The sequence below is a fragment of the Rhinolophus ferrumequinum genome, chromosome 9 (genome assembly GCF_004115265.2).
Source record: "Rhinolophus ferrumequinum isolate MPI-CBG mRhiFer1 chromosome 9, mRhiFer1_v1.p, whole genome shotgun sequence".
Lineage (NCBI taxonomy): Eukaryota > Metazoa > Chordata > Mammalia > Chiroptera > Rhinolophidae > Rhinolophus > Rhinolophus ferrumequinum.
The window spans coordinates 76,787,427-76,809,766 of NC_046292.1; the positions used below are offsets into that span (position 1 = coordinate 76,787,427).

The 22,340-nt window shown below is 38.4% G+C and overlaps 1 protein-coding gene and 1 pseudogene across 1 annotated transcript in view; one reads left to right on the plus strand and one right to left on the minus strand.

The window, feature by feature from the left end:
• RNF144B (ring finger protein 144B) overlaps positions 1-22,340 on the minus strand; it is a 156,026-nt gene that overhangs the window by 110,975 nt on the left and 22,711 nt on the right. The gene's annotated exons all lie outside the window — the stretch shown is intronic.
• On the plus strand, positions 14,000-14,782 carry LOC117027609 (high mobility group protein B1-like; annotated as a pseudogene).

Consider the following 22,340-nt stretch of genomic DNA (forward strand, 5'->3'; position numbering starts at 1 on the left):
AGCATGCTGAAAAGAAAATAGATAACCTGTATGTTCCAAAGAATATATTTTAAATATGTTTTCCAAAGATTCTTAATAATACAGGTTTTTCAGGAATATGTTGTTATATAAAAGCAGTATATACTTATTTAACTAAGTATGGAATACAAGGAAAGTTATTACAGATGGTAAAATTTACATGGAAAATTATTCCGGAAGCAATGCTATACCTAGCAAATTTGGTCTGGAGTAAATCATCTACCACTCTTCCCTACATGACAAAACTATTTTTAGTTATATTTTCAGAAAGAAACAAATAACAACAATGGCCAGAAAAGAAGCATAGGCAGAGACATTTTTATTGTACTTAATATACGATATCATGCCAACAAAAAAATAATAAAGAATAAAAAAAGAAAAGAAAGATTATCATTCAAAAAAGGTAGAAAAGTAATGGATCAATACACTTTAATTACTCTCATATATTTTTTGAAGAGGGAAAACATATCTGTACATTGGCCTAATTTTATTAATAATGAACATTAATTTATCTATATATAATATAGTAACTGAATAGTTAATTTCAATAACAAGGAAATGTCTGAAAAAGTTCTTGTTTAGAGTAACACTAAATCATACTAACGTAATATTGTATTTTCTTGTTCCTTCTTTAGTGTTAAAACAAGAATTTAAAAAGAAAGTTTAATTTTAAGGATATTATTCAAATTCAATAAAATGTAATGTATAAGTTAAAATTTACAGTTACAAATAAAAATTGTACCCCTTGCAATTTGCACCGTTTCAATTTTTAAACACAGAAACTCCAAATGGTCACAAAGAGTGACAGAACTGAAGTAGATTTCTTTATCTGTACAGTCACTGTACTGTCATTGTTTATTTAAAATCTACAGCTTAAACACAGAAGTATATGGTTCCACAAGGGTCAGAGACTCGAACTACACCACTGAAAGTGAGCTCAAACAATTCTGAATCTTTAGGAACTTACTCTCAAAATGAATGTGTGTGGATCACTCACATTGGAGGAATCCAGATTCCATGATGGACAGGCCCATGCAGAGGTCCAAATAGCTAAGAACTGAGGCCTCCAAACAACAGCCAGTGATTGAAGATTGAGCTGGGAAGTAGATCAATCTTCCCAGGCAAGCCTTCAGATGACTGACACTGCAGTCAATACCTTCAGTGCAACCTCATGCAAGAGTCTGACCCAGAACCATGGACTTAAGCTGCTCTCAGATACAAATCCTCAGAAACTGTGTGAGAGAAGAAATGTTCTTTTTTTTAATTTATATATATATATATATATATATATATACAATGATACATATATACAACGGGATATTTATATGATACATACATACAATGGAATATTACTCAGCTGTAAAAAAGAATGAAATCTTGCCATCAGCAACAACACGGATGGACCTAGAGGGTATTGTGCTGAGTGGAGTAATCAGACAGAGAAAGACAAATACCATATGATTTCACTTATATATGGAATCTAAAGAACAAAATAAGTGAACAAATGAAAACAGAAACAAACTGAGATACAGGGAGAATTTTGATGGTTGCCAGATGAGAGGAAGTTGGGGGGATGGGTGAGAAAGGGGAAGAGGTTAAGAAGTACAAATTGGTAATTACAAAATAGTCAACCGGATGTCAAGTATAGCAAAAAGAATGTAAGTCAATAATATTGTGGTGGCTATGTATGGTGTCAGACGAGTACTAAGTTTATCGGAGTGATCACTTCATAAGTTATGTAGATGTCTAATCACTGAGTTGTACACCTGAAATCAATATAATATTGAATCTTACCTGTAATTGAAAAATAAAAAAAATTATTTAAATAAATAAATAAATAAAAGGCAGACCAAATTTTGTTGGTGTTATTTTTGTTTTATAACACACAACGCACCGTTCATTGCATTCACCCACAGCAGGCCGCTCCTACTGTCCCTCTTTGGTGGGCTGTGGCCAAGGAAAAAAGGGTTTTAAGTCAATTCTTGAATAAAATAAGAAAAATAGACTCACTAAATGGAGAGTAAATAATTATGGCAGGTAGAAGAACATAAACTATACTGCCCTCTCAAGAATACCGAAGTACTGGAATGGAATCTACACTTAAACTGCAATCTATGTAACAGATGTGGCAATTACAGTAAATTTTTATACATATATAAAAATGGCTCAAACATAGATATTTTGCATATTTAAATATGTGACTATCAGTGTTATTTTTGACTGCCGCCATACATGGAATAACTTACTCCCATTTTCTTAAAAGGGATACTGAAGGACACAACAGTAAACCTGTGCTTCAACAGAGGCTACAAATAAAGAGAAAACCCTATTGACAGGTTAAAAAACAAGTATTAAGTCTATTCAGTCTCACCTGGAAATCCAAGACATCTGAGCACTATTCCTGAACCTGTATCTGAGCCCTTATTCACTACTGTCATTTTGGCAATCTTTTCTTAATTCCAGTAGAATTAACCACATGCCTGTTCATATCCCAAAGAACAGCCAATCCACTTGTAAAGCCGGAGAAACCTGACATCTGCTGGCAGCTGAATCACACCACACTGTTTGTCTGCAATCACGATTGCAGTCCCTGAGTGGCATCAAATGTGATGTGCAACCTTGTGCTAAGCCAAGACTGGGGTCCTGTAATCAAAAACAAGGCTGTAAAATAAGACACCTCGTGGACTTAGCCAGAAGTCTTTTGAGCTCCAAATATTTTGCATGACCCTGTTTTCTATACAAGTATTTGATTTAATTAAACTCAATCTATTTCAATCCAAGTAATAGTTACCTCTATGACAGGTCCTGTATTAAACGGGGAAGTAGGGTAAGCAAGTATGAATTAAACAATCCCTGTTTCAAAACGCTCACAGCCCAAAGAGGAGACTACAGGAACTCTGAGATAAAGGTAACAACAGAATAATGGCCCTGGTACAAAGGAAACACAGAAGAAAGAGTCATCTGGAGGATTAGGGAAGGTGATAAAGAGCTGGGTTTAAAGGACAAACAGGAGTTCACCAGGCAAGAAGCAGGAAAATTGCCTCCTGCTTCTTGTTAAATCAGTACTCATGAACGTCATGTCAATTTACCCTATCCATGAGTACCTTTAATAGTGAAGACACTACCCATCATTCTTATTTCAACCTAACAGCCATAAAGTAATTTGTAATGTCTATTTCTCTTGGTACACGCATGACAAAATATTTATGAATAAATACATTTATGAATCAATGACCCATTTACTGAGGACTTACCTTGTGCTAGATATCACAATAGGTATGTCAGTCCCACAATATCCCCTAAACATTATGTATTGTTATCTTTACAAATGAACTCCTCAGTTAGATCAAGTTCCCCTAGCTAGTTAATGGCTGAGCCAGATTTTGAACCAGGGTTATCTAATGCCAATGGTTCTAGTCTTAATCATCACTCCAAATTTCCTCTTTTATAAATCATATACATGTCTAAACAAATCCCTAGTTTCTCTCTTTAGTAAAAATCCCCAAGCTGACATGGTTATGTTCTCCTTCAGCTATGTTACAGAACTAGAGCTACCAGTTTCCCTTTCACAATTGCTTAAGCCAGAGGCCCTCCTGTTAGCACTGACCAAATAATAAATCAAATGTTGGGCTTACATGGGGAAGTGGAAGAATGTTTGGTTTGCAGGATGTTGACCTACAGTAGAGATTTTTCAGCTTGGGAAGACCCCATTTTCTGAGTAGCAAAAGGAAGAGAAACTCTCTAGCTGAAATGACTCAAGAAGGAACTTAAGATAATTGAATACTTCTATATGCTTCATTCCACTTCAGGTTTTTCTGATGAATACAGTATGAAAACAAAGCAGAACTAAACGGAACCAGTGGATTGAACCCCCAAAAAAATGGCTCCAAAGCTCAGAGGCATCCAAATATTATCAAAATATTTTTAATGCTTGTATAAAGAAAAAAAATGGAACGAAATAGGTGAGGGAAAAGAGTCCACATAAAAATAAAGACCCACTGAACTGCAAAGATAAAAAATGAAGAATCCCACCCTTGCCAACTCCTCTGAGTTAATCAAGACTCACCCCTCGTTTTCCAATCCTAGTTCTCGCCCACTACATCTGACTCTTAAACAACATGGGTTAGAACTGAGCGGGTCCACTTGTACAGGGATTTTTTTCAATAAATATTTTCTTTTCCTTAAGATTTTCTTAATAACATTTTCTTTTCTCTAGCTTACTTTATTGTAATAACACAGTATATAATACATATAACATACAAAGTATGTGTTAATTGGCTTTATGTATGGCTTCTGGTCAACTGTAGGATATTAGTAGTTAGGTTTTGGGGGAGTCAAAAGTTATATGTGAATTTTTGACGGTATGGGGGGGTCAGCGCCCCCAAACCCCATGTTTTGCCTTCAATTTGCAAAAACACCCCACAACATCTGTGAAGTGCAATAAAGCAAGATATACCTATAGATAGTGATGATGATTGTACAACATTGTTCGAGGGTCAAGTATATGTATAAAAGAAAATAGTACATGGTGGTCCACTGAATTTCCCCCATTATGAGAAACAGGTCCTAAACAACTAAGTCTAGGATCTCTGAATGTGGCACAATTTTCTTGCTTTTTAAGGAAATTACATCAAATTGTGGTTGGAAAAAAACTAGCTAAGCATTCTTTTAAAAGTTCGGAACAATCTAAATTTCGGATTTAGACACACAAGAAAGTTTTATTTTCTTTCAATCCAATTTTAAACTGAATTAGTTGAGGCTGCTGCAAAGACGAACTACATAATTATAGCAATCTACTTAGTTAATACAGCTACAGTAAAGGAACACAGTCAGAGGGAAGGACAGGCACCTAAAATCTTTTTTTCTGCTTTCTCCACTAATTTCTCTTCAGTAATAGGAAAGGAAAACATAAATATTATATTGCATATTTAATGTGCAAAATCCACCTGACATTAAATAAATTTAAAATTATATTTCATACAAAATATAAATTTTATCACTCCTTATAAAATAAATCTATGCTTTTATGGGGGATGGAAAATTGTTCCTTAAAGGGTTACTAAATGCATTTATTTACATTTAATATAGGTTTCACCACATCAATACAGTCATGTGCCACTTAACGATGGGGATACATTCTGAGAAATGGATCATTAGGCGATTTTGTCATTGTGCGAACATCATAGAAAGCACTTAGACAAAACTAGCCTACTACACACCTAGGCTACAAACATGCACAGCATGTTATTGTACAAAACAATAGGAGGATAAATGAAGCACAAGAGAAAATGATGCCATCAAGAGACGCGGTAAACACAAGATGTAGGAGGCTGCTGCCGGCATAACACGGCATACTGCTTTACAGCAAACTTTTTTTAATAAGTAGAAAAAGTACACTCTAAAATAATGATAAAAAGTATAGTATAATAATACATAAACCAGTAACATAGTCGTTTATTATCATTATCAAGTATTATGTACTATGCATAACTATATGTGCTACACTTTTATACGACTGGCAGCACAGTAGGTGTGTTTACACCAGCATCACCACAAACACGTGAGTCATGTGTTGCACGACAAAGTACAATGGCTATGACATCACTAGACAATAGGAATTTTTCAGTTCCATTATAATCGTACGGAACCACCATAGTATATGCAGTCTGTCATTGACTGAAACATTATGCAGTGCATGACAGTAAATCAATCACACTCACAATATATGTAACAGCAAGGGATTGATGCTGCCTTAAGAAGCATCTTTATTGAAATGGCCTGATTATTAAAGAAATTTTTGAGCAATAACATCTTGTTACTAACTATTTTTAAAAGCCATGCTTAATTGAATTACTATTCCCACTTAATTTTTAGGACTGAAGAGAATCTCAAAATTTACTGAATACCAGAAAGGGGATACAAAAATCAAACTTACACAAGATAAGAGTCTTTTATTATGTCATACCAGCAGAAATTGGGCATACTTGAGCAAGTTTTAGAAACAAGAAAGCTATACTGCCCATAAGTTTGAACATTAATTTAGAATGTCTCTCCAGTGTTCAATCTGCCATCAAGATGAGTATCAAAACACAATGAGAACATATTTTTTTAAGCGATTTGTTTAAATGTTTTCATTGAAATCGACACACAAAAAACAATGCCAGCAACTGCAGTACACAATGACTATAACTTTAGGGAATAAATAACTAACTTGTTTAACAAGGAGCCAGATTTCAGAGTTAGTGAAAGAAAGCCAGACCTAGTGACGCACATTTAATCACTCAAGGAAGGAGATTAAAGTAAAAAGATTCAATTGTTACATTAAATATTCAATGCAACATGAAGAGCACAACTCCTTTAAAGACTTGACAACAAACATTAACTTATTCCTCATACCAATTACGTTTAAGACCAGGGTGTTTATGACAACAGAAGCAATGCTGCTGTTCAAATAATAAGCAGGCAATACTGTTCCTACTGGCTTAAAAGAATGAGAAAGAGATTAAGCAGGGAATTTTCAAGTGTATATAAAATGTGGTAAGGAACTAGAAAATGGGACATGGAAAAATTGAAAGTAGTGAAGGTGTAACTCACCAGGAAATGATATAAAAATAATCAACTCATTCAATGAAAACATAAGACAGAATTAGGTCAGCAATGCTGAAAACATAGTACAAAATTAGGTCAACAACACAGACCTAGAAACCTCCTTCCTGTCTCCCGACTCTGCACGTACTTCAGTCAATGCTGGCTACCTTTTCACCGACTAATCCAATGTTAAGCTAAGAAAGAACAGCCCTGAGGTGAAAGGAGGCCAGACCCCCTATGAGAGTGTCAAAGTATGTAAACCCTTGCAGAAGCGTCGGCACCCTGGAGCTGGACGTGAATGTGAGTACAGCTGAATAGAACATAAACTGTCTCCACAAAGAACTTCTGTTATGCACTGCATGACCCAGAGTCAACCCTGGAAACTCCTTCACAGCTCCATCACCAGAGAATCTGCAAAGAGGCAGGGAGGAAGGGAAGCTGTAAAATCCAGCTCTCCCTGTTCCTTTTCAAGACTCCAGGTGGGTTAGGGCCCTTAGATGCTTTAAATGACAGCTGCTGGGTGGGTGAGGGAGGGGTCCCATCTGGTCCCCGTTAAGACTGGCAAGAGCAAGGCTGGCTCCTCTACCCTTCTCCTCTTGATTCCAGGTTCCTCTTTTCGCCTTCCTTCTCCCCAGGTGCTTGGGACTTAGATGGTGTCTGAATAAACTGCCGTACATATGCTCCAAAACTTCAACCTTACTCTACTCCATACTCCAACGCCATAATTTGCTTAGGTAAGCTGGGTGTACTGGAAAATGATCTGAGGGCATTAATTCACATTAAAATGTGAATAATTGACAGGTCTTCCCACCACAACTCCCCACTCTTTCTCACCGTTAAATCAAGTCAATTTCCTAGTCCCTGTATTTTAGGCAGTATAGACAAGGAATCTGGGGATAGGTTGGGGTGAGAAGTTTGCTTTTCTGTTGCCCCATCACTCGCACCACTTGCCAGCCTTGGAAAATGGCAAGGAAGCAGCCAAGTGACAATTTTAACTTCTTGAAAGGCAGGCGGATGGCATCCCTGCTCTGCTTTCTCCCACTGCCACCCATGGAGGGAAAGCCCAGACCATCTCATGCCTCCTCCTCTCCAGTCTTCTAATTTTAACAAAGAAATGAAGTTCTAACACACGCTACGACATGGATGAACCTTGAGCACATTATGCTAAAAGAAAGAAGCCAGTTACAAAAGGACAAATACTGTATGATTCCACTTACATGAGGTACCTAGAAGAGGCAAATTCACTGAGACAGAAAGTAGAATAGATGTTATCAGAGGGCAGGGGGCAAGGAGGAATGGAGAGTTGCTATTTAGAATGATGAAAAAGTTCTAGAAAATAGTCATCCCTCAAAGATATTGCAGGTTTGGTTCCACACCACCGCAATAAAGCAAGTCTATCTTTTTGCTGGTGGAGAGTCTTGCCTTCAACTTGCAGAAAACAACCCGCAACATCTGTAAAGTGCAATAAAACAAGGTATACCTATAGATAATGGTGATGATTGTACAACATTGTGAACGTACTGATGCCACTGAACTGTACACATAAAAATGGTCAGTTTTATGTTATGTACATTTAACCACAATTTTAAAAATTACAATGAAACAAAAAAAATTTAGCAAAGAGATAACCTCACACATACCCCCACCCCCCACCGCCCCACCCCTCACTGAAACCAGTTTAGTCCTGGCACTTCAGTGTCTCTCCATCTTTTCTGGTTCCTGTAGGTGTGGACACCACTGTCCACAGAAGGAGGTCCGGCTCCCAGAGTAGACAGAGAGGCTCGACTGTCTCCTGATTTGGTGTTACACAACAGAGCTGTGCAGGGAGTTCAAGCAATGTCTCTTCCTTGCATTTTACCTATTCTCTCAGGTAGGGGACCCCATTCTTGCTCCCCATGATCCTCTATGCCATCCGTGAGCCCAATTCCCACCAGTTAATTAGTGGGTGGCCTTGAATCCATGGTCACTATTTTCAGGTAAGCCTTGATGTGACCCAGACAAATCCATTCCCCAGCCTGAGTGGATGCCACTGGAGCCTTGGCAGCTGGGTGAAGTCATCAAATAATTGGGCTAGCTGCTGGAAAAAAATATGGAGTCTTCTCTCTTCCTTTCTTTACCACGTGCTTAGTATCTTTGTAACACAAGCTAGTCATTCATTAGACCGTATTCACTAATTATTATACCATGCAAATGTGTTGTACAGCATGATGGTTAAGAGCACATGAGTGAATACAAACTTCTGTGCAGTACTGTGTGACCCAGGGGAGTCTCCTCAACTCCCAGTGCCTCAGTTTCCTCATCCATAAGATAGAGATGACAGTCGTGCCTCTCTCATAGGATTTTCATGAAAATTAAGTGTGATACACATAAAAGGTTTAGGGAAAATACCTAGCACATATTGAGCACTCAAAGTAAAGTGTTGTTCTTGTTATCTGAATCAGTTTATTATCCTCAGTCTTTATTGCTCATTGCTGATGTGTGACATTTTTTATTCCCAATGTTCGACACTTCTGTCCCTCAAAAGTTAAGGAATGGGCTGAAAGAGGATGACTTTACTTGTTATTTTCTAATTTTCTCTACAGTTTCTTCACCACTTGTACTACAGTCGCCAAAACACCAGCCAGCCATCTGGCACATGCTAATCCAACCAAAGTTCTCCACCTCATTAGAATTCTCAGGAGAGATACCCTTTTTTAAAACTGTAGGATCCAAAAGTGTAAACAGAGATGAATAGAGATGAGGGGCATAGAGAAGAAGTACTATGGCAACATTTGAAACTCTGGTCCAGCTATTCCTATGTCCAGCCCCTTAGACTTCCCAATTACGAGACCACAATTTCCTGTTTTTGCATACACTAGTTTGAGTGGAGTTTCAGTCGCTTGCAACTAAGAGTCTTGACTGATAATCTCAAAAACGATCTCTTTAGAAATGATAGTGGAAATACTGATATCCATTTGATCTCTCTCCTCCCCCAGTGTTATTTCTGACATACTTGTAACAAAGAGTAAAATTCACTTTTGGCTAAATGCCTGAGGAAATAACTGTGCTCCTTAATAAATGACGATCATCTGAGGAACAGCAAAAATAGGTTTAGAAAGCAACATCTTGAACTCAAGCCAGCCTGTTCATCAAAGACTTCATGAAGCACTAAAAGAACCGAGAGCTCCATCTCTTACAGGCACTTCTGCCATGCCCCACATGTACCCTCGCCATCCACGGCCACACTGCACAAGGATAGGGCTTCATGCTGCCTCCATCCACACCTAGGAAAGACGGCTGTCCACCTGGGAACCCTTGCCTTCCCTTGAAAAACATTAGGCATTGGGTCCTCAGCGAGGTCTTCTCCCGCCCACATAAACTCCTGAGGTTTCCATGGCACTCCTCTTAGCATTTATGATTTTATGATGGTTTAGTTCTACATCTGTTTTACCTGCTAGTCCTTAAAATGCTCAAGGGAAGAAATTTCCACATTCATTTCATCAATTGTATCACCTGGAACAAACTGGGCACTCAGCACAGGACTGATGAATGGATGGGTTGTCTTCCTGACACTGACCTCCTTACTTAGGCTTCCACTTGTGGTCTCTTGCACATTTGACTGGTTGTTCACCCACCTGCCCACGTTCCCTGGAGTGAGACCCATGAGGACCCCTGCCTTACCCTGCTCTTTGGTTTAGCCTCTGTGTCCTTTCGTCCCCTATTCTGCCTGCTGCTTCCAAGACTCAGTTCAGACATTACAAGTCATGAACAAATTATCATGAGATGACTTGCCCTTTGGGATCTCCTTAATTTTGATTTTACCATCACAGATAGGGAACTATGAAATATGGAGAAACTTTCAAGATCTACACCAAGTCATCATCTGGGAGTTTTAACTACAGTGACTATACTCTTGAAGCATGAGCACACAGAGATACACCTGCAGACACAAGACATGCAAACACATGCACACACATGCACAGACACATACTCACACAAAGACATGCAAAAGATTACTGAAAATTTAGAAATATGCTAAGAATCATTTTTTATGTGTATGTAAGACAGGCGCTATTTTCCTTCCAAGAGATGAATGTTGCTAACATTTTATTTGTCCATGTAAAGAGTACACCACTCAATAATATATTTGTTTTAAAAGCAGAATTCAGTTAAAAATGTCAGAGCATTCTTCAGAAGTTAAAATACTGTGTAGTAACAATATTCAATCAAACATCACTAAACAGTCTGGCCTCAGTTATATGAGGGCAGATGGGGCTTATATCTATCTAGCAAATGTTTATCTCATTCATTTTCATAATATCAGAAATAGACTAATTAGACTTGATTTAAAATCTCAAGTGATTTTTAGCCTTTCACTTTCTGTGTAGTCTGAATCCTAGCAGGAAAGTCAATGAAATATAAACACTTGGCCATAATTTTTGCCTCAAGGGAAGTTTAAAGTTGAGCAGCAGTACCTGTATGAGTATTTTCTAGCAGTTAACAAAAGCTATCTGTTTCTAATGTAAAAATGAGCCATTTTTAAAGAACTTGATGGGCCCCCAAAACAGGGAACCAGCTACCTCCCCACTTTCTCCTGAATCCAGTTACCACAGTGTCACAGACTTCATGATTTGAATTAAAGGTAATTTCCACACACAGCACCTACATGCAAATGTAAATTTAAGAGTAATCAAAGTTAAGTGTAAAAGTCAGGATTAGACAATTTCAGACTTAGAAAAAGACTTAGCAGTGGTTTAGTTCAACCCCATTAGAGAAACTGGCCTAGAAAGATAATATTTGTCCAAAGTCACAGAGGTGAGGACAGAACCAGGGGCTCTAGACCAGATGTCAGGTCAAACATTTTCTTCCACTGTTCACACTGTTGTCCTAAGCACTGGAGTACTTGCCTTAATAATCTACCTTACTTATCAACACTTATGATAAGAACAGTGGGTGCCACATGTATGTAAAACAATATCATTAGGTTCATCTCAAAAGGACAACACTATAGTTGTTTAAATCAATTGTATAGCACTCTTTGCCCCCTACAACCCTCCATGAAAAAAAATCTCAGTTAGTGAGGGCAAACTGCAATCCAATCTTTAACCTTAAGGCTCTCCTGAAGATTTTTTAAAATTCTGAAGTAAAACAAAAATAGGATCATCATAACCTTTAGCATGGGGAGTACGGAGCATATCAAACAATTGTATTGAATTTATGTTCTTAGAATATCAAAATCACCTGATATGAATTTACCCAAATAAGCCACTTACTATTTTATGATTATTTTAAAGGTTTATAAACTATTCACTATTGAAATGTATAACATCAATTTGGTACCTCATGTTACCTTGTGTAAATTAAAGCTGAATTCTTAATTAGTCTAAAGCGCCCTCTAGTGTTCCGATGTAAAAACTTCTTTTAAGAGACGGTGCTGTCCTCCCTAATAGTGGCTAGGGTCCCTTTTTGCCCTGGACAGCCCAGGTTTAGGCCTATTGTCCCGCCATCCTGTTTGGCTGAACATTCGCCTTCGTATTTTCACTTCAATGGAGAATTACTATTAACATTCGCATTAAAAGCTGGGTTGTTTGAGTAGCCCTCCACTTTGTATTTGCAACTTCCTCCATGGTATTTATTGTCCAGGACTATGTGAAGCACATGAGCAGTGGTATGGACTGAACGTTTGTGCCCCCCCACCCCCGCCCCGCGCCAAAAAAAGTTGTATGTTCAAGCCCTAATTCCTGATGTGGTGGTATCTGGAGGTGGGGCTTTGGGGAGGTAACTTGGTGTAGGTCATGAGGGTGGGGTCCTCACAATGGAATTAGTCCCTTTTTAAGAGGAAGAAACCAGAGCACCCCACCACCATCCACTGCACACATTGAGGAAAGGCCATGTGAGGACATAACAATAAACGGCCATTTGCAAACTAGGAAGCGGGCTCTCACCAGACACCAAATCTGCCAGCGCCTTGATCTTGGACTTCCAGACTCCACAACTGTGAGAAATATGTTATCACCAAGTCTGTGGTGTTTTGCTATAGCAGCCTAAGCCAGAACAAGCAGAGAACAGCCATGTCACTCTAACAAAGGATGACCAGCAATGACCCATCTCTATTTTCTCCACCACTTCCCAAACGCAGTGGAACTACCACTTCCTTTTCAGGACCGCGGGGCATTTGCTGATAAAAGAAAATGCACTCAAACAAGAGTTGCTGGGGGCAGCTAAGCCCTCCAGCTTCTGGTGGTGGTAAGAGAACTCTCTGATGCCCTATGCCCTTGGATTTGCCACCTAGTTATGCCATGTCCGTGCTCAGGCCTACAGGACGTATGGAACCGTGAAGGCACAGCTGGTAGGGTCTGTGGGAAAGGTGGGAAATTATGGGTTAGGGGTTTCTAAATATTTGCAGGGAAAAGAGGCCGAGAGTGCTTCCTTAGAGCGTCCAGAGACTGATCGTGACACTCTTAACAAATGATTTGGTCATTTACTGTATGATATATAATTATTAATTATATTATTGTTTGGTGATGCTTTTTTTATTTTACAATAGCCCTTTCAATGACAGTGAGCTCAAAAATGGAAGTTTACATTTAGTAAAATATTAAATGCTGAATTTCCTATTCTCAGATTAATGATGAATGTGAAATTGCACAAAATACCAACATTTGCCACTCCCCACAGCAAGGAGGGACAAAGTGATATCATTAACCGAGTGAAAGCCCCAAAACACAAATCTGCTGAAGCAGCATTATAATAGACATCAAAAATTAGTAGCTATTTTAAGAACCCTGTACTTGCAGTTTATGATTTATCACATGCAGCTGGAGAGGTACTTACATACCATTTAGATCCAGTGCTTGTTCTTCTAAATTGACTTTGCCAATTTTTTATTTCAAGTTATGATGTTCATGTACAAAAAGTGAAGTAAAAGCTATGTGTGTCTGGTAATGAAAACAGAATTTTTATAAACAGTTTAATTGTTGCTAATTTTATATCAGTGTTATCAAGGCTTCACCTACAAAGATCAAATAATTCCAAGAATGGTTTGATTTTTTTTTTTATATCTAATTCACGAAATCGAAGTAATGCTTTTGAAATTTAGTCTGTTTAAGATAAAACATCTGACATTCCTGTAAATTTAGTTGAAAAGTTCAAAATTAAATACAAAATCATTTGTTTTTGCAAGTGATAATAATTTTGGTGGGACACTGTGCCCATGGTAAAAACAATGTTTCACTAATTAAGATGCTAATTTTTGAGAGAGTGAGGAGGCTGTGTCTGGCTCCCGCTCTCACAGCCATTGCAGTACACTGAGCTCCACAGAGACAGTGCCAGGGCAACTGCAAGTCGGACGGGCACTGGGCGACTCTGACGGGCACTGGGCGACTCTGTGCTCGCTGAGAACAAATAATTAAACATGGGCAAAGGAGATCCTAAGAAGCCGAGAGGCAAAATGTCATCATATGCATTCTTTGTGCAATCTTGCCGGGAGGAGCACAAAAAGAAGCACCCAGATGCTTCAGTCAACTTCTCGGAGTTTTCTAAGTGCTCAGAGAGGGGGAAGACCATGTCTGCTAAAGAAAAAGGAAAATTTGAAGACATGGCAAAGGCTGACAATGCCCATTATGAAAGAGAAATGAAAACTTACATCCCTCCTAAAGGGGAAACAAAAAAGAAGTTCAAGGATCCCAATGTACCCAAGAGGCCTTCTTCGGCCTTTTTCTTGTTTTGTTCTGAGTATCGCCCAAAAATCACAGGACAGCATCCCAGCCTATCCACTGGTGATGTTGCAAAGAAGCTGGGAGAGATGAGGAATGACACTGCTGCAGGTGACACGCAGCCTTATGAGAAGAAGGCTACTGAGCTGAAGGAAAAATACGAAAAGGACATTGCTGCATACTGAGCTAAAGGAAAGCCTGATGCGGCACAAAAGGAAGTTGTCAAGGCTGAAAAGAGCAAGAAAAAGAAGGAAGACGAGGAAGACGAGGAAGATGAAGAGGATGAGGAGGACGAAGAAGATGAAGAAGATGAAGATGAAGATGATGATGATGAATAAGCTGGTTCTAGCGCAGTTTTTTTTTTCTTGTCTATAAAGTATTTAACCCCCTGTACACAACTCACTCCTTTTAAAGACAAAAATTGAAATGTAAGGCTGTGTAAGATTTGTTTTTAAACTGTACAGTGTTTTTTTTTGTATAGTTAACACACAACACACTACCGAATGTGTCTTTAGATAGCCCTGTCCTGGTGGTATCTTCAATAGCCACTAACCTTGCATGGTACAGTATGGGGGTTGTAAATGGGCATGGAAATTTAAAGCCGGTCCTTGTTGGTGCACAGCACAAATTAGGTATATATGGGAATGGTAGTTTTTTCATCTTCAGTTATCTCTGATGCAGCTTACACAAAACAATTGTTGTTCTGTTAACTGAATACCACTCTGTAATTGCAAAAAAACAATTGCAGCTGTTTTGTTGACATTGTAAATGCTTCTAAGTAAATACAATTTTTTATGGAAAAAAAAGGATGCTAATTTTTAAATTAAGACATAAAGCGGAAATGGAATTGGAATTGTTTAGTGTAAATGTAAAGTTATAATTTCACCCACAAAAGTTGATTATACCAATTGAAACAGTAGACTATTTCAATTGGTAAAATTGTAAACTATACCAAAATTTTTATGAGGAAGCTGATGTTGAATTAAAACAAAACAAAAACACTTCAGCATGGCCCTGCTAGACTTCTCTCTTTGCTGCCCATCAACTGGAACTGCTTAGTAATTCAATATGTGTCCTATCAATGGTATTAAACTTTTTCATAAATGAATCCTCTAAGTTCAGGATGCATTTGTTCAATATCAGAAATTGTAATCAGAGAATTCAAGGAGCACTAGAAGTCTTCACCTTTTGAAGCTTTTGGAGAATTACAATTATTTAACAATAAAGCTCGCACAAAGGAAGACCCTGAAACATCTCAACCATAGCAAAGAAAGAAGTAAATCAATGAGTACTCAAATCATGTCCAAGATTTAATGGTGAAATTCCATAATTGCTCTTTGGAATATATCTACTGTGGGGAGAAACTTTTATAATGCCCACTGGAATGGAACAAAATTAGGAGGGCCTATGATTTTTTAGCATAAAAAACTGTGATAGTTTAGGGAAACATCAAAAGAATTATATCTGGAGATAATTTATTTGATGAATTTTGTGTTCTAGAAATATTTGTCAAGGAAAGTTACTCTGAATGGAAGCTTCTGGGGAAAAAAAGCAGTATTAAGGATTATATTTTAGCTGATTACTTATACAGTTTAATACAAAAATATTACAATTGAGAATATTCTCCATTTAGCAGAATTCACTCAGGTTTCACTAGATAACTCAGTTCTTATAGAGATATGATGTTTTTCAAGTAAAAATATTATGGTTTACAGAGAAGAATCAACTGAAGGTGTCAATTTCAATTTTATTAACATAAAATATAACTTCAAAAACAATTGTAGAGATTATGAAAAATGAAAAATAAAACTGAGGGTTGCTAGATGGGCGGGGGGTGGGGGTAGGGGGGGTGAGGGGATTGGAGGGCAGTCGGTGACCACAGGATGGCCACGGGGTTTGAAAATTAATCTGGGGAACGTAATTTAGTGGTTACCAGAGGGTAAGGGGGTTGGGGGGTGGGAGATGGGGGTAAGGGGGATCGAATATATGGTGATGGAAGGAGAACTGACTCTGGGTGGTGAACACACAATGTAATTTATAGATGATGTGATACAGAATTGCACACCTGAAATCTATGTAATTTTACTAACAATTGTCACCCCAATAAATTTAAAAAACTAATTTAAAAAAAATAATAATAATGTACTTATTTTTAAAAAGGCATTCTTCAAAAAAAAAAAATGCCAGTGATGGGGCATTACAGCCAGATACGCCTAAAAAGTTGATTAAGTATATGAATATTTAGCAAAAATAATCATTCTATTCATTTGTAATGTTCAAATAAGACAATATAAAGGTTTTTTATTTTGCTTTAATGTACATGGACTTTTTTAAAGAATTTCATTTCCCCAAAATTTTAAATACAACTATTCTGTAGGTCTATTCACATAATAAAATTTTTAAGATATAATTTTAAAATTATGTAATATATACTCATAAATTATATAATACATATCATTTTGCACCCTCTTTCCTTTTTGAAAGTGTACTGGGTTGGACAAACAACTACCATTTACCAAGAGCTTACTATCTATCAGGCACTGGGCTCAAATATTTTTTATCAATGGAAATCTTTACAAACACCCTGAAGAGTAGGAATTACTATCTTCATTTTATCTGATGACAGTAAGAGGCGGTATGAGGATTTGCATCCAGTCACCATGTTCTGCTGCCTCTCCCTAAATTACAGGACACACTACTGGCCCACCACAGAGATAATGTGCTTCTAGTTAATAACTGTGAATTTGGTTCCATCATAACCTCGTGGCCAAGGCAGTGTATTCTTAGGCCACATGTAGGTGGCCAGACTATAGCTGCAAACCCAAGCAATTAACTGCCCCCAAAGAACCTAGGAGAGTCACACCCATCCCATGTCTTTCAAGGTGGGGATAACTTTTGCATGGATACCTGATACACAATAAAATGAGGTGTGTATACGCCCGTATAAAGTACAGTAATCCCCCCCTTATCCACAGTTTCGCTTTCCTCTGTTTGTTATCCAGTGTCAAACGAAGTCTGAAAATACTAAATTTCCCCAACCAACCACACACTGTTCGCTTCTGACATCTAACCATTGACATCAGCATGGCTCCACGATCCGGGATCACTTAAAGCAGACGATCTTCCTTCTGTTGTAACATCAGTAGATCAATAGCAGCCTAACGCTATGTCACAATGGCTATGTCGTTCGCCTCACTCCATCTCATCACGTAGGCATTTTATCACCTTACATCCCAAGAAGCGTGATATTAAGATATTTTGAGAGAGAGAGAGACCATATTCACATAACTTTTATTATCGTATATTGTTATAATTGTTCTATTTGATTATTAGTTGTTGTGAATTTCACTGTGCCTAATTTATAAATTAAACTTTATCATAAGTATGTGTACGTATAGGAAAAACAGTATATATAGGATTCAGTACTACCTGCAGTTTCAGGCATTCACTAGGAGTCTTGGAACGTCCCCCATGAGTAACGGGAGGACTACTGTACCTGTTAAGTGGATTAAACCAAGAATTTTTTTTTCTATCTACCGAGGATAATACATTAAACTATTTCTTGAAGGTAAGAAGTTTGTTTTAGATTAGGTATTCTCCAGTTGGATTTAGTTTGAGACAAAGATTTGATTGCAAATAGTTTATTAGGGAGGTTCAGGTCAGGCATTACTGGTACGGGAGCAGCAGGAAAGGGAGGACAGCTCAAGACTAGGTTGTTCTGCCATGACTAGAACTTAACTCCACCTTACAAGCCACAAGGGATGAGAAAGCTGGAGTAATTACACCCTACCTCCCACTAGCTGCTGACTGAGGGCTTCTGGGGGTTGTTAATTCTCCAGCATTTCCAGGTACTCACAGGGGGGAATCTGAAGCCAATGAAATGATAAGGCCTGAAAGGAAGTGGGCAGGGCACTGACAGTATCATTAAAATATATTCTAACATCAAGGAATTATGCAAATGTAACATACTAACTGCCTGCCCCAACCCACACCAAAACAAATAGTCAAAATATAACAGTAAGAGTTTAAGAATCAATAGACAAGGAAAATAGTTCGAATTTTCAACACCTTTTTTCAAACCAAAAATTTCCTAGAACATCAAATAAGTTAATATCATTATACGAAAAGAACAGAAATAATTTAAACTTCTACTAGGCTTTGGGTTGTGAAGGGACCAAAATGTTGCCACCCTAAAGCTGCCTTTTTGGGATACTGATTGTAAGCTGTTTACTAAGAAACAAGACTCAGAAAGAATGTTTGAGCCTCCCCAACTTTCCTGCCTAAGATATTCAGACAGAAAAACCTACCTGCCCTAGGAAGGCAGCCTTGGCTTAATCACCAAGCCTGTTAGCTGGATACCCCAGGTCCCACTGTTTCTGAGCTACCCAGCATGAATTTTCCTGCCATGTATATTCTGCTCTTCCTCAATCACCTGTAACTTTTGAAACCTACAACCTCTTTCCCCCTTTCTTCTTTGTCCAAAAACACCTTATATACGTACCCAACGTTGCCTCACTGTCTTTGGAATTTTTGTGCTTATGTGAATTTCCCATATCTATGTATCAAAACTTTGATTTTTTTCCTGTCAATCTATCTCTGCTAATTTGATTATTAGCCCAGCTAGAAGAACTTAGAAGGGGGGGTGGGGGGTATTAATTTTTTTTATCCCCCACAGTTGCAAAATATTTTAAGAAAAATTGACGAACTTGATTCTACTAAAATATAACAAGGATTTCTCAGCCTGATCATGTCCCAAAACAGTGTCAGTGAATGGTTTATTTATTGAGCTGGAGGTGAATATAAACAACTAGAAACACAATTCAGCTGCATAGTCAATGCTTCAAAGAAGCAAAGAACATGCTCATGGCCCCCTAATCGATCCAATTTCTTTTTAAGAGAAAAAATTATAGATTTTCATTTGGGCTTTTGTTGGTTGGTTGGTAATTTATATATAGGTTGGAGATGAGCACTGCTACATAGTGTGTGTGTGTGTGTGTGTGTGTGTGTGGTGCATATAGCACTGTTGCCATATACATGTAGCAGGAGAAAGTGGAATTTGTTTGCTTTGTTTGTTTGTGAAACATACTGACTTTACTTGAATCTCCAAAGCACTGGCCATCCCAGGCTGCCCCAAGTTCAGGCAGATGCGAGTTCTGAGAGCTGCTCAAAGGAATGCAGTTTTCTCTAAATATCAGATGGCAAGCTTACAATCTGTTGAAGAATTTTTCACCTAGTTTTCACCTCCATGTTATCACTCACCAGTTTTACATCTACCTCCTCCCCCTCCAAAAAAAAAAAATGGCAAACATCCCCATGGTCACATCCTGGGTGGGTCTTAAAGAGTATTGGAAATAGCACATGCAGCTGTTAGCGTCTCCAAATACACAATCAAAGGCATTTAAATACCCAGTCTGCAAGGCTGGCAGCAAAAGACAAGAATAACAGTTTTTTTTTTTTTTTAACCAATGATAAATGCCAGACGATGCCTGAAAAGGGCAGGATCAGTCTAACTCCTAGGCACAGAAGAGTACCAATGACAATGGGAGGAAAAGGTTTCTGAGGGGGATGCACAGACCTTGAAGTCCTTTTCAGGGCAAAACAACCTGGTTTTGTTAAATTTTGGAAAGAAAAATATTGACTGCTTTTTAAAATTAAGAACAAGATTTTAAATACAGAATAAAAGGTTAGCTCTGGTTTTTGTCTGGGTGATGGAATTTCAGAGATTTTCATTTTCTTCCTTACATACTTAAGTATTACTTAATTTTTTGACAGGGATATGTACTACTTTCATAATCAAAGAAAATTATATAAGCCATTTGAGTTTGGAAAAAAGAAGACAAATTAAATAGAGAAAAGATACAGGGAGAAAAGGGGAAAAATGAGTGTAAACTCATTCCTTCACTCAATCATTTGACAAGGAGTTCTTTAGTCAGACACCATGCTAGAGCACAATAATTATACATTGTGGTGGTTGTTGTTATGGAAACAAATAAAGGGCTTAGACAAAGGACAGAGAGTACTTCGTGTAGAGTGGTCAGAGAAAACCTGTCTGAATAAACACTTAAGCTAAGCTCCTAGAATCAATGCTAACCCTATGAAGAATGGTGGGGAAACAGCACATGCTAAGGCCCTGATGCAGGAAAACCTTGCTGACTTCAAGCTGACCTGTTTGGCAGGAATTCAGAATCAGGCTGAGTGGGATAGAGGTGGGGGAGAGAAGGGAAGGGGAAGGGAGGTGAGGGAAGGGGGAGGGGGGGTAGTGGAGGGGAGGAGAGGGGAAGGTGATGTTAAAGAGATAAACAAGTGTCAATTCCTTCAGGCACCTGAAAACTCTAGATGAAGGATTCTGTATTTTAATCTCAATACAATGAAAGCCATTAAAGGACGTTATTCTGGGAAGAGAAGTTTAAATTGATACTTCTCCCTCCGATCTAGAAGTAGATCGGAGGTGATAGAGGAGCTGGTTGTTGTAAAAGTAATGGTGATGCTCCTGCCACTTTCACCCCTGTATTTACTGACCACCCAATTCCCTGCAGGCTTAGATCCTACCCACCTGGAAACACTGCCCTGCAAAAGTCATTAGACATTTTTAGCTATTTGTTCAGTTCCCAGACACCCCTGCAACCTTCACCCCAAACCCAGGAACCACTGCAAACTAATGCCTCCCCCTTTCTAGAGGTCCTGTCCCACAGACCCCACCTGCTCTTGATCTAAGGCTTCCATCTGCACCCCTCTGGGGGATTAAGCCCGATTTCCATAATCACCATCTCTTTTATTCCTCTTAACTCCTACTTCAAACTCATGCCACTTTCTGTGTTCCTGGTACTAGGTATCATTGTGTTTTCTTTGCACATAATTTTATTTCATGGAATTGTAAAATACCTGCAGTTAAAAAGGACTTTAGAGACACTCAGGTTCAACCTGCGGGTGTTTATGACAAGGAAACAGGTCTGGCATGGTTAAAAGACTTCCAAGTTCTCAAAGGTTAAGATTCCTGACTTCCCATTTAGAGTTCCTTACATAATTTTAAAGCAATATTTTTAAAAAGACCTCTTGCAAAATGCTTCATGTTTTACAAAACGCTTCTGTTAGGCAGAAATTAGAAAGTCTAGGAGAAGGAGGACGGGTGGGAGGGAGTCCATAGTGCCTACAGAAAAAGCTCATAAATAGCTTTAATGAACTGCCTTAGCCACTATCAGTTTCTACAACAACAGATGACAAGAGGTGGTCTGGAGCGAGTTAAGGATCTGAGTCAACAGATCTCCACCCATCTTAGGAGGTCACGCCCTCCTGTGGAAGAGCATGCACCACCTTTCCTGCCAAATCAATATGTAAGGCCCTCACCCTACCCAGCAAGTTATAAGTCCTGAGGACAAGGGCTCTCACTCTCTCTGGCTGCTCTCTTTTGTCATTCATTCTCTCTCTCTCTCTCTCTCTCTCTCTCTCTCTCTCTCTCTCTCTCTCTCTCTCTCTCTCCCCCTCCTCCTCCTCTCCCCCACCTCGGCTAGGCCCATTCTCTTCCCCAAGAATGTATCACTAATATACCCTGCTTGCATATTAATCAGCTTGCTGACCTTTGCTTCTTCACTGCGATGGCAAGAAGAACCGAGACTCCCATAACACTACTATACATACCATCTTATAGAATCATTGCAGCCCCCTAGTAACAGATACAAATTGAACCTGGGAGATGGAGGTCTGAAAGAGTGGCTAAGCCAGGCTTGGCCTCAGGTCTGCTGGCTGCTCCAAGTATGGTGGGCAAAACTACGAAAACATCCTTATAGTTAGATGATATAGATGAAGTTAGTCCAGGAGCATCAAACTTAGAAGTTTCCTCTTTCTGTTATTATTGGTTAATTATACCTTTGTATAATACCTGTGTATTAGTTTTGCATTCCTTCTGAAGATCAGATAGTTTACTGTGGTTAAGGAGGGACTCTGTCCAATACTGGGCACAGGTTTGTTGTGGAAATTATAATAATTTCATAAACCAATAGCATACAAGATAATACCTCTTAAGCCAAATAAAGAAGTAACATA